At 52.9% G+C, this 12,377-nt stretch overlaps 1 protein-coding gene across 2 annotated transcripts in view; it reads left to right on the forward strand.

Moving 5' to 3' along the window:
- PEA15 (proliferation and apoptosis adaptor protein 15) overlaps window positions 1–12,377 on the forward strand; it is a 41,491-nt gene that overhangs the window by 11,624 nt on the left and 17,490 nt on the right. The window contains exon 1 of one of the 2 annotated variants that reach the window (XM_030542190.1): window positions 8,658–8,693. The exons of the other annotated variant lie outside the window; for it this stretch is intronic. The gene's annotated coding sequence lies outside the window, so the exon portion shown is untranslated. Of the gene's footprint in view, window positions 1–8,657; window positions 8,694–12,377 lie in introns of those variants that run through there. 2 annotated transcript variants of the gene reach the window in all.

Genomic DNA, 12,377 nt, shown 5'->3' on the forward strand with positions numbered 1-12,377 from the left:
GACACCAGCTTCTCCACGGTCCTGGGCACTCTCCTAAGAGTTGAAAACGTGACCCTCATTTCCAGTCGGAATTGTCTCGCTTCATTGAGACCAGTGCACCCCACGGGTGCCCAGCTGGAGCTGTACGTGCCAAAGGGCCGGTTCTCCCGCCTCGCTCGAACACACATCTCTGAGCACCTCATTGGCTCTCCTGAAATCCCTGTGAAGAGGGGAGAATTATTGCTTAGACTGTCAACTTCTTGGGGCAGAAACTGTGTTTGTACAACCCCTAGCACCCTGGGGTCCTGCTCCATGTCTGAGGGAGCTACAGATCAATAGCACTGCTCTCCCATGTCACAGATGGGGGAGCCAGGGTAGAGGGGAACTGAGGCCAAACCTTGGGCATCAGTGTCGCAAGGGCTTTTAGGATCTCCATGGCACTGAAATTTTGGACTTAGGTGGCAGAGGCAGCTGCATTAGTCCAGTGCCTGAGCCACCAGTTCATCCCTCGTCCATGCGCTGTGCCCAGTCTGACATGTCTTCAGCTCACGCGGCTGGAAAAGCCTCTGTGTTAGCTGCTGCTGCATAGCATTCCCCAGAAATAATCCTAGCCAACCAACAGTCGCTGAATCCGCCGAGGCTAAATCGGTTCTTCCCTTGGCCGCAATCGGCTGGCCGTGGGTTTGCCCCACAGATACTCATCTGCAAATCTGTAAACAAGCAGCTGGAGGAAGAGCTCTTCCTGCTTTGAAGATTAAAAAAACCCTTTTGACTCAATCTCGGAACTCGCAGCAAAACTGAAAGGGTGGCAGGGCAGGTGCTGTGGTTAAATCCACGTACAGACCCACCTGGCACAGGAGCAGTATGAACGAGGGAGCTCAGCTCCCCCGTGGGACAGCAACGACTTTGCCAACATGATCCCCCAATCCGGGACTTGTGCCGAACAGCTCCGAGATCAACAGCCTGCTGGGGGCTGACAACCGATCTGTCTCCAGTGCTGGATGCTCTCCAAAGAAACGGGCACATCGCAGAAAGCTCCTGCATCACCCGGGCCTGCCTGGAGAAAGCCAGCCAAAGGATATTTAAGGAAAAGCCCCCAAACAGCTGCATAATTACATCTCCAGACACCTAAAATGACGTTTGCAAAGCACCTGGAGCACCTTGAATGGCAGGTGCCGTTGCTGCATACAGAGCGTTAGTGGCTGGAGGAAGAGTAACTAGGAGGATGTTTATCATGGACTGGGCATGTGATTGTACCGGGGCAGAATCAGTAACGGAACCCAGGAGTCCTGACTCTCAGCCACCTGCTCTAACCACCAGCGCCCACTCCAATCCCAGGGCTGGCCGAGAACCCAGGATTACTTGTCCCCCCCCATCCCTCCTCGCACACCTGTGTGTGCAGCGAGGGACAAAGACAGGAAGATGCGGAGGGAGAGAGGAAGGAAACGAGCAGGAGCCCTGTTTGGGTTGTTTCCACTGGTTACAAACCAGCTTCCTGCATCCCCGTTCCTGTGCTACATCCTGTCAGAGCCACAGGTCCCACCCCGGCTGCCATCTCTCTCCCAGCCCCCCGAGCCGTTGTATTTAGGGCAGCGCCAGCGTTCAAGAGGGCAGCAAGGTGGGAGATTACTTCTGCCCAAATGGGGTCAGCTGGTAGCAGCGCAATTCCCATCACAGCAGATCCAGGCCGCGTGATCCACACTAAGCAGATTGTCAGGGGGAGATAAAGAGGGGCGGGGAGGAGGGGTATGGAATGGAGCTGGGATTCCCACTGTCTCCAGGATGGGGGTCCCGGCAGGGGGAAGGGGGGGAGGTGGTGTCCCCATCCACCCCTGGGGGGGTCTTCTTCCTGCTCCGGGTGGGCCAAGATAAGTGCGAGGACTGGCCCATCCTGCTCTCAGCGAAGCCAATAGATAGAACGTGCTGAGACTCCTGCCCAGCGTCGGGCTTGACACAGCCTGACATTTTGATTAAAAAAACGGCGAAGGATATAAAACGAACACAGCCCAGATTAAAGAGATTAAAAGCTGGTCTCAAAATGTAATTGTAACTGGGGAATGGTCATCAGGCGGGCGTGTTTCCAGCAGGATCCTGCCGGGATCGGTTCTTGGGCCCACCCTGTTGAACGTTTATATCAATGACCTGGACAAAAACCTTAAATCATCCCTGCTAAAGTTTGCAGGTGACCCAAAGTTTGGGGAGCTGTGAATGAAGAGGACAGGTCACCGACAGAGCAATCTGCGTCGCTTGGTCCCTGGGCGCCAGCAAACGATACGTTTAAATACGGCTACATGTAAACGTGCACAGCTAGGAACATAGAGTGTAGCCGTACTTACAGGATGGGGGACTCGATCCTGGGAAGCTGGGACTGTGAGAGAGATCTTGGGGATCGTGGTGGATAATCAGCTGAACATGAGTTCCCAGTGGGATGCGGTGGCCAAAAGAGCTCATGTGCTCTTGAGCGGGAGGCATAAACGGGGGAATGGTGAGAGGGAGCAGAGAGGTTATTTTATCTCTATCTGGCACTGGTGCGACCGCTGCTGGGATCCTGTGTCCAGTTCAAGAGTCCCCTCTTTGAGAAGGACGTTGATAAATTGCAGAGGGGTGAGAGAAGAGCCACGGAAATGATAAAAAGATGAGAGAACCTGCCTGAGAGCGAGAGACACAAAGAGCTTAGTCTGTTTAGCTTAATGAAGAGAAGATGAAGGGGAGACTTGATCTCAGTCTATAAATATCTACCTGGGGAACAAATATTTAATAATGGGCTCTTCGGTCTAGCCGAGAAAGGTCCAACATGATCCAACGGCTGGAAGTTGAAGCTGGACCCATTCAGACTGGAAATAAGGTGTAAATTTTTAACAGAGAGAAATTAACCACTGGATCAGTTTCCCAAGGGTTGTGGGGGATTCTGCATCACCCACAATCTTTAAATCAAGAGGGGATATTTGTCTAAAAGCTCGGCACTGGTTATTGTCTGAGTTATGCCAGTCACAGGGATGATCACAGTGGTTCCTGTTGGCCTGAGACTCTGTGAATCAATGGGAGTGTTTGCCCATGATCTCAGTGGGGCCAGAATTTCAGGGGTGATTGGATTGGGGAGCCCCGTCTCACCTAGGTGGAAAGGTCCCTGCAGTGAATGACTTGTGCTGGGTCATGCAGCCAGTTGTGGCAAAATCAGGAACAGAACCCCAAAGTCCTGGCCTCCAGCCCCTTTTCTCCCTCCTGGTTCACGCCAGGCCCAGAGCTGCGAATGCCAGGCCTATGCTTTAGCCATGGGCCCGTCTTTTGTTTTTGTTTATAGACGGCTGCAGCAGCCATTGGGTCAAATCTCCTGCCCCTGGCCACCAGCCAGCTGGCGGACTTGGTGTCTAGGAGTGGCCAGCAGGTCTGGCCGAGGTCGAAGGTTGGCTTGTCTTGCGGATGCTAGGTCGCCCGTTAATGTGGTGGGTTGTTAGCTCAGCCAGCTGGAGGAGGCAGGAGGTGAGCACGAAGTCCTCTCTCCTCTGTGCTTGTGGAGCCAATAGGCTGTGCTAACGTTAAGGGAGCGCACAGATCATTCTAATGGCAGCAGCTGAGACAGGCAGGCAGAGATAGTCCCTGCCCCAGCTGAGATCAGGGCCCTCTTGGGCTGGGCATTGCCCGGCCACCCAGGGAGAGAGTCCCTGCCCCAGCTGAGAGACACATCATGCTGGAGGCAGGACTCGGGGGTGGGGGGGGGGCATCTCTGGGGCCTGCACCGTGATCCACCTATGAACGCGCAACAGGTGAATCTCGAGCTGTGACAGCTGGTGCCTCCTGCTGGGCTGTTCAGGTTAGCAGGTCGCTCCAGGGAACCAAATTCCTTGGGAATCTCAGCTGGATCGGGCCTGCCGGGCTCTGAGGTACCACCCCCAATTCCCCTGCTGCCAGAGAGTGCAGAAACAGGGACCATTGATATAGAGATGGGGATGGGGGCAGGCTGGGAGGCCTGGTTCAGTTATACCCTCCAGCCTTTCCATGCAATGGTGTTTCTCCCTACGTGGCTGGGGGCTGGCTGGCTGGCTGAAGCTCCCTTGCTCCCAGCTGCTGCTGAGCACCCAGAACATCCCTGCCCACTCACTCCAAGCACCACTTCCCTCCACTGCATCCTTTCCCCTCTCCCATCTTCTGCATCTTGGGGTGGGAAGAAGTGCACCCCTTTTTCAACCCTCCCATCCCAGTCTAGTCATAAGAGGCAAATACTGCAGCAGACCTGCTGCTGCTTACAGCTTCCCAGGAGTAGCAGGGAGTGATCCCAGGGCCTTCTATGCTGGAAAGCTGACACCTGAGCTAAAGGAGTATCCCCCCTGGCTGACAGTACTATGGGGGGAGGATGGCGCCTGGAGCCCCCAGGATCTCTCCAGGCAAAGGGAAGGGAACCGATCCTACCTAGCTAGTGAGGAGGGGATGTCAGGGTTAAAATAATGCTGGACTCAGTTGCCATGGTGATTTCTTTGCGCCTAGAAACCCAACCACTGCTGCTTCCAATCCCCTGGGGGGGTCCCTCCGATGCCTCCCCACCTCCATCAGGCCACTCAGCCCATTTCACATTTCATCCAGGGCCACAAACTTTAATTTGCTGTGTCAAGCCAGCCCCCCATGTTTCCCAGTGGCTTGGGAGGAACAGAGAGGAGTGTGGGGGGACCACATGCTGGGGAGAGACTGACCTGCAGAGGGTCTGTGTGGGGCAGCTCCTCTAAAAGGGAATCAACTGCCCCTGACCCCAGAGGAACTGCAATGGTCTGTCTGCCTAGCATCCCCTATGCATTTCTGGTGCGCTCTGTATCCATGTGCCCAGCAGTGGGATCCATCCCCCCTCCCCTGCCAGCTGCAGACATGATCTCCCCCCTGTTCTAGGGCCTTTCCTCACCCAGTCGCAGGCTCAGGGCAGCTGTACTGTTTCCAGTACAACCATCTCCTGCGCTGCACCCTCGCCTGCCCAAGAAAGTGAAGATGTTCTGAGTGGGGAGAATCAGACATTTCAGCCGCAGACACACACCCTACCCCGGCCAGATTCACCAGTGTAGCTGCTGCTGAACAGTGGCCCCCAAATCCAAAGTCTTGTGTGCTTCTACAGTGCCCTTCATCTGAGGAGCTCACAGCTCTTTGTTATCTGCAAGTTAGGAAGCAGGAAATCAAGGCACAGGAAGGGAAAGTGACAGGCCCAAGAGCTGGGAAAGGAACCTCAGCGTCCTAGCTCCCAGTCTCCCTTCTCTAACCTCTAGACAACCCAGGAGGCTTTAAGCATTTAACTCCACTCCCTTGCCAGAGGTGTGTGTTGTGGAACCCAGGAGTCCTGGCTCCCAGACAATGCTCTGTTCTCCGGAGGGAGGGGCTGTGGCAGAGCAGTTCAGGAATGCGGGCAGGGCCGAAGCCAGGGAGAACAAATTTAAATGTTTGATGTTAGTGGGGACGGGCCCAAGCCAGCTGGATAACAGGAGGCATAAACCAAACTCCTTCTTACTTTTTCCTTGTCACTCCACTGAGAAAATAGCCTGGCTGGGGAGAGAAAATAATTACTCTCATCACAGCATCCAGCTGGTGTGTGCGAGCTGCTTTTTGTGAATGGGGCTCCCTGAGCCATGCGCCTTCATGCATATTCAGGAAGCACTTTGCATGAAAGGTATGAATGGAAGCAGAAGGGGGTGGTCACTTGTTGCAGCCCTTTCATAGTCTTCCTCTGCCTATTGCAGGGTCTGGTTGGCCTCCCTCTCCTTGTCTTATTACTGAACCAGTAATCCCTGCCCACCATAGCACGAGCTGAATGCCTCCCCCAGGCGTGCCATCCCAGGTCCTTTCCACCAGAGCTGTGGGCTGGGAACTGGAGAGCCAAGAAGAACCACAGGATCTGTCTGTGCCCAGCAGCCTGGATAAAGAATCTCCCTTTAGATCCAGTGTAGTCCTGTGCTGTGAGGGACACTGCAGGTCCCCGTGTCCCCATAGGGAAGGCCACTGCATCTCCTAGTCCATGTGATCTACTCCAGCTCCCACGCCACTCACTCCCCATTCCCCCACTAGATGACTGAGTCCACGTCTACCTCTCCAAGGTCATTCTTGCCCTCCAAAGGGATTTTGGTCCCTCTTGGCTCTGCCCATGAATGGCCAGGAGGAAGCGCTGTCTAGCACCACTGAGACCAGGCTCAACACCCAGCAGTGTCCAGCCGCTGGTTGGGAGGCTACCTGTGCTGTGACTGGTAGTCCCCAGGGGGAAGCCAGCAGTCTGAGTAGCAGGGCCAGGGAAGATTCGAAGTGAAGGCAGATCATCTGGAGGGATGACCCTGTTTTCCTCATTCTAATAAAGTTCCTTGTTGAGGGTTGGACGAAGGCAAATCACTTCTATTGTCACCTGACTGAGTGCTGTGTGGTGCGGTACAATGCACTGGGCAAGAGAAGGTGTATGTGTGTGTGTGTGTGTGTGTGAGGGCTTGTCTACATCAGAAAGTTGCAGCGCTGGTGAGGGAGTTACAGCGCTGCAACTTTGAAGGTGTACACATCTGCAGGGCACCACCAGTGCTGCAACTCCCTGTTTGCAGCGCTGGCCGTACTCCCGTTTTGTCTCGGGTGTAGAGGATCCAGCGCTGGTGATCCAGCGCTGGTAATCCAATGTAGACAGTTACCAGCGCTTTTCTTGACCTCCGTGGAAGGAGGAAGCCTCTGGTAATCAAGCTGGTTTCCTTTCCCGGTTTGCTCTCTCGGTCCCGGAGCCAGCCAGCAAACCGCAGGGAAGGAGACCTGCTTGCTCGGGGTTCCGGGACCGAGAGAGCAAACCGGGAACGCCGCGGTTTGCTCTCTCGGTCCCGGAGCCAGCCAGCAAACCGCAGGGAAGGAGACCTGCTTGCTTGGGGTTCCGGGACCGAGAGAGCAAACCGGGAACGCCGCGGTTTGCTCTCTTGGTCCCGGAGCCAGCCAGCAAGCAGGTCTCCTTCCCTGCGGTTTGCTGGCTGGCTCCGGGACCGAGAGAGCAAACCGCGGCGTTCCCGGTTTGCTCTCTCGGTCCCGGAACTCCGAGCAAGCAGGTCTCCTTCCCTGCGGTGTGCTGGCTGGCTCCGGGACCGAGAGAGCAAACCGCGGCGTTCCCGGTTTGCTCTCTCGGTCCCGGAACCCCGAGCAAGCAGGTCTCCTTCCCTGCGGTTTGCTGGCTGGCTCCGGGACCGAGAGAGCAAACCGCGGCGTTCCCGGTTTGCTCTCTCGGTCCCGGAACCCCGAGCAAGCAGGTCTCCTTCCCTGCGGTTTGCTGGCTGGCTCCGGGACCGAGAGAGCAAACCGCGGGGAAGCTGGTTTCCTTTCCCGGTTTGCTCTCTCGTCCCGGAACCCCCCTTGAAGCCGCCCAACAGCGCTGCAGTGTGGCCACATCTAACACCACTTGCAGCGCTGGTTGCTGTAAGTGTGGCCACTCTGCAGCGCTGGCCCTATACAGCTGTACTAATACAGCTGTAACAACCAGCGCTGCAAAATTTTAGATGTAGACATGGCCTGAGAGAGAGAGAGAGAGTTTTCCCTTCCTCATTTTTCTGCCAGCTACAGAAAATGTTGTAAAATTAAATAAGGGGGGCAGGGTGTAGAGTGGGATTTTGGGGAAAAAAACCACCACCACAGAATTTCTCTCTTTTCCCAGCTAGTTCTAGAAATATCGTTACGGTGGGAGCTTTGTGCTTGGAGTTTATCTCAGTTCAGTCTGAGAATTGGAATATAGATTACAAACACCCTCCCAAAGGAACAAATCACATTGCATTAGTCACTGGAATTATGACTAACTGGGATGGAATGGATCCATCCAGCCTGCGACTGTAACACATTTAGCTACTGATAGCAATTACATCTCCAATGTGTTCATTCACTGAGCAATGTATTTATTGATGCTGTTTGTTTGCTGACCTCTTTACTGACCTGTCTTCCCTGGGGGAGAATGAGTCTTCATTCATTAATGTTTCAGGATCCTTAGAAGGTGTGAGAGCCCTGTAACATGGCAATTTGCAATATAATTTATGTATAAATATGTATTAATTATCTCAGCCCCTGTACTGGGGGTGGGGATGTGTCCCTTATAGATGGAGAACCCGAGCAACACAGCAGAGAAGTGAGATCCCTAGTGGCATAGGTGGCTCCTGCTTGTGGTACTATGGGTTCGAACCCCCACGCATACCTTTTGGGGGAACAAATCTGTGACAAGATGCCTAGATTCCAAGGCCAGAAGAGACCACTGTGATCATCTAGCCTGACCTCCTGGATAACATGGGCCAGAGAGCTTCCCAAAACTAATTCCTAGAACAGATCTGTTAGGAAAAAAAATCCTATCTTTATTTTAAAAGGGTCAGTGATGGAGATCCACCACAACCCTTGGTAAATTGTTCCAATGGTTAATTGCTCTTACCAGTGCAAATTTACCCCTCTATTTCTAGTCTGAATGTGTCTAGCTTCAACTTCCAGCCATTGGATCGTGTTTGACCTTGGACCATCCTTGTTCCCAGTGTAGCTATTTAAAGATGTAATCAGGTCACCTTTTAATCTTTGCTTTGTTAAACTGAAGAGATTCAGTTCTTTCAGTCTGTCATTGTAGGGCTTTTTTTTTAATCCTTTAATCATTCCTGTTGCTCTTCTCTGACCCCTCTCCAATTTATCAATATTCTTCTTGAACTGTGGACACCAGAACGGGACACAGGATTCCAGCAGTTGTCGCACCAGTGCAAAATATAGAGGTAAAATAATCTCTCTGCTCCTTCTCGAGATTCCCCTGTTTATGCCTCCCAGGATGACATTCGCTCTTTTGCCTAATGAGCTCTTTAAATTAGTAGACAAAGGTCTGGATGATGAAAATTCCCAACTGTTTGATAATGAGATCAGACTGGCCAACAAGAGTTCTAGAGTAATGTGATTCTGAAGTTGGACTGGCCCACCGGTGTTCTAGAGCAGTGTGTCAATAAGGTTGGATTGCCCCATGGGTGTTCTAGAACAGTGTGCTAAGGTTGGATTGGCCCTTGGGTGTTCTAGAGTAGTGTGACAATAAGGTAGGATTAACCTATTTGGGTTTTAGGGCAGTGTGGCAGTAAGGTTGGAATGGCCCACGGAGGTTTCAGAGCAGTATAATGCTGAGGTCGGATTGGCCCGCGGGTGTTCTAGATCAGTGTGACGGTAAGGTTGGATTGGCCCGTTGGGGTTCTAGGGCAGCGTGATGCTGAGGTTGGATTGTCTGTCAGTGGTGTCACTGTATGTCCCCACTGTGTGTTCCTATGCCCCACACGTGTCACCATCACCACTGTGTGCTGATCTCTCCCTGGGAATGACGGTTTAATTGTCTAGAGCCCAGCCGCTGATTGAATTTGGTCAGTCCCTGGGACTCGCCTGGAATTGCAGTGAGTATCGGGGGGGTGGTTGGGGTGTAGGAAACAATCCCTGGGATGCCATTCTGGAGCTTCCTGCAGACTGCTCCCTGGGATCCCCCAGCCAGCCCCCTTCCTTCCAGCTCCACCAGTCTGTCCTCTTCCCGAGTGTCAGGCTGATGCCTCATGGCTTCAATTACCAGGAGCTTGAAAGGCTCGATTGTCTGGAGCAAAGTGAAACCATCAGCTTTCTTCACCCCATGCCCCTCCCTGCTGCTGCTTGGGCCTTGGGGCCTTTCTTTTCATAACCCACCCCTCCCCTCAGTTAAACTCCTCCTCCTGCCTCCATTGCTATGTGTTATTGCCCTGATGTCTCACTTTCCCCTTCTCGCTGAAATGCAGCCACCTCTGGAGTGGGATAGGGCAGCTGTGTAACAGCTGCTTGGCACTTTGGGACAGGAAGTGAAGGAAAATCCTGTCTCCATGTGAAACAGCCGCGGGTTGCACAGGGTGAGATGGGCTCCTGCCCCTGGAGGTTTCACCCGCTTCTGTAGTGGAGTGAGTGTGTCCTCCCCCCAGCTCACCTCCTCTGGGGCTGGCTCTGGGGACCTCCTGTTCCGGAGCCCCCAAAGGGGAGCTGAAGTTTCCCCACACAGAGAGGAGAGGGGGACTTAAGCCCTGGCTTCCCTGCAGTTTGGGAGATGGGGAGACCCTGATCTCTACATTCCCTGAGTGGGACAGGGCAGGGTTGCATCTTGTCTGCCTGCTCCAGGCCCTTCTGTTGTCTGAAGAAGCCAACACTGTCCTGAGTGCCCTGAGTCATGGGGTGTGCAGGGGCTGCTGCTCAGACAGGCCTTGGGGAGCCTGTGAGTAGGCTGAAACCAGGAGCGTGGACTTGTTTTCCCTCCATGGCCCCCTGGGAGCTGTCGTCTCTGAGCCAGACTGTTATTGGGATCCAGTTAAATAGCAATAGATGAGGATCGCTTTGGAGATGCATTAAGCGGCAGATAGAAGGGCCTGATTTATTGCTAGCCTCAGGGAACGTGCCGGCATTTAACTAACACCCAATTACTGAGCTTGTGTTCCATGAGGGCCCCATGATAACCCGTCTGACACATGGTAACTGACGCGGGATAATGGACAGCACATGCTGCAACTACATGCAATGATGCCACATGCTGTAACTCCACATGTGATGACAGCACATCCCATAAATAGCATGCAATCATCTACAGCTGGCATGTCCTACATGATCACACATGACATAGCAGACCCACACTAGCTGTCCTGATTGATGTGTGTGATACATGGCATAGCTGATCTCACATGTCACCGCACACAACTGGTGTGCCAGAAATTACCCCACATGCCACAACAATAACCAACATGACACGTGGTAACTGCCCTGGGATAAACAAAAGCACATGCCCTAATGACATGGGACTTCTGACAGTTGATCTCACTTGTGATACCATGGAACGATCATTCCATAAATGACCACATTATCATGCCATAACAGGCAGGTGATAATTTACCATGGGTAATATTTGGACTGCAGTAACTGAAAGCACATGTTATAACTTATGTACAATGATTGACTTGACACGTGTACCCTCAGAACATGCTGTAACAGATCTCATGTGATAACATACAACTGACATGCAATAAATGACCCAAAGTGCACCCCCTCGATCACTGACAAAATGTGTCACCTGTTAACCCCCACACCACAGTTCCTGCAGCCAGAGGCTATTGGGCCTGATGCTTATTTAGGGGAAGGCCCCTTTACCCTACCAGAGTGCTGCAAAGGGGCTTTCCTATAATGGCCAGTCAGACATTATTGGTCGCCTTCTGTTAAGCTGCCATGGAGTAATTTCTGGGATCAGTTTCTCATCCACCATCTTAGGCAGGGATAATAGTTCTAGAGCATTTTTCCTCCACAGACCTGAAAGAGATTTGCAAGGAAGATCAGGTTTATTATCCCTGTTTTACTATGGGAAAACTGAGGCACGGAGACTCACCCAAGGTCACTGAGTGAGTCCATGGCCGAACTGAGAACAGAATCAGGTGCCCTGGTTTAGCCAAAGCTTATCCACCAGTCCAGTGCACCTGTCTGGTGGGTTTGCTGTCACAGAGACGGTGCAGGGCATATGACTCTAATGGGCAGTAGGGGGTGCTGTGGTTCATCTTGCTTTGAGATTGGCTGGTGACCCCTTTCCTATTGGTTCAAGGCTATTGTCTGTTTTCTGTAACATTTGTATAAGTCCACAGTAACCTGTAATGGCTTGGGGGTCGGGGAAATCTTTATCCCTCTGTTTGAGAGCTTGTAGAGATTAACCGTAGAGGATTTTCTGTAGAACTTGCAAAGTGAAAGAGACGCGCCATGAACTGGGATGCAGGTGGGACACGTACAGGCATGTTGCCCTGGAGCAGTTGTTCTGGGTCCAAATGCCCATGGAAGTCAATGGCGTTTGGCTCGGAGGGTACTGGCCATTCAGGGTTTGAGGCATGAGACTGGAAGGGTCAAGGCCTGGCCAGACTGACTTGGGAAAGGCAGATGGGAGCTGGAACAACATGGACTGCGCTGGGCTGACTTGGGTTCAGAGAACTGAGCCGAGCCTTTCCGGGTGTTCTTTGCACTAGTGAATACGCACTGCACTAGCATGAAGAGAGACTGGCATTGGGGCAGCTTACCCCTGGGAAAGATAGGAACCACTCCTCTCCCAGATCTAGGCAGAGAACCTAGAGGACCTGACTCCTCGTGTCCCCATTCTAACTACTAGACCCCACTCCCCTCCCAAAGCTGGGAATAGAACCCACGAGTTCTAACCCCCAGCCCCCCTCCTCTAACAGCACTTTCCAGCCATCTCTGTACCCTGCTCTTTTCTTCGTGCCACCCAGCTTGCCTGGGAAATGGGCAGGAAGCCAGGCTGGGCAGTTTATTATCCCTGAAGGGCTGTGTTACGCCGGCGGGACAAAAGGGAGAGAAAGGAATAAACAAAACAAAAGGGGGGGGAGAAGAAAAGAGAGAAGAACGAAAACAAGTCAGAATGAAAGTGGTGG

The sequence above is a fragment of the Gopherus evgoodei genome, chromosome 24, assembly GCF_007399415.2.
Source record: "Gopherus evgoodei ecotype Sinaloan lineage chromosome 24, rGopEvg1_v1.p, whole genome shotgun sequence".
Lineage (NCBI taxonomy): Eukaryota > Metazoa > Chordata > Testudines > Testudinidae > Gopherus > Gopherus evgoodei.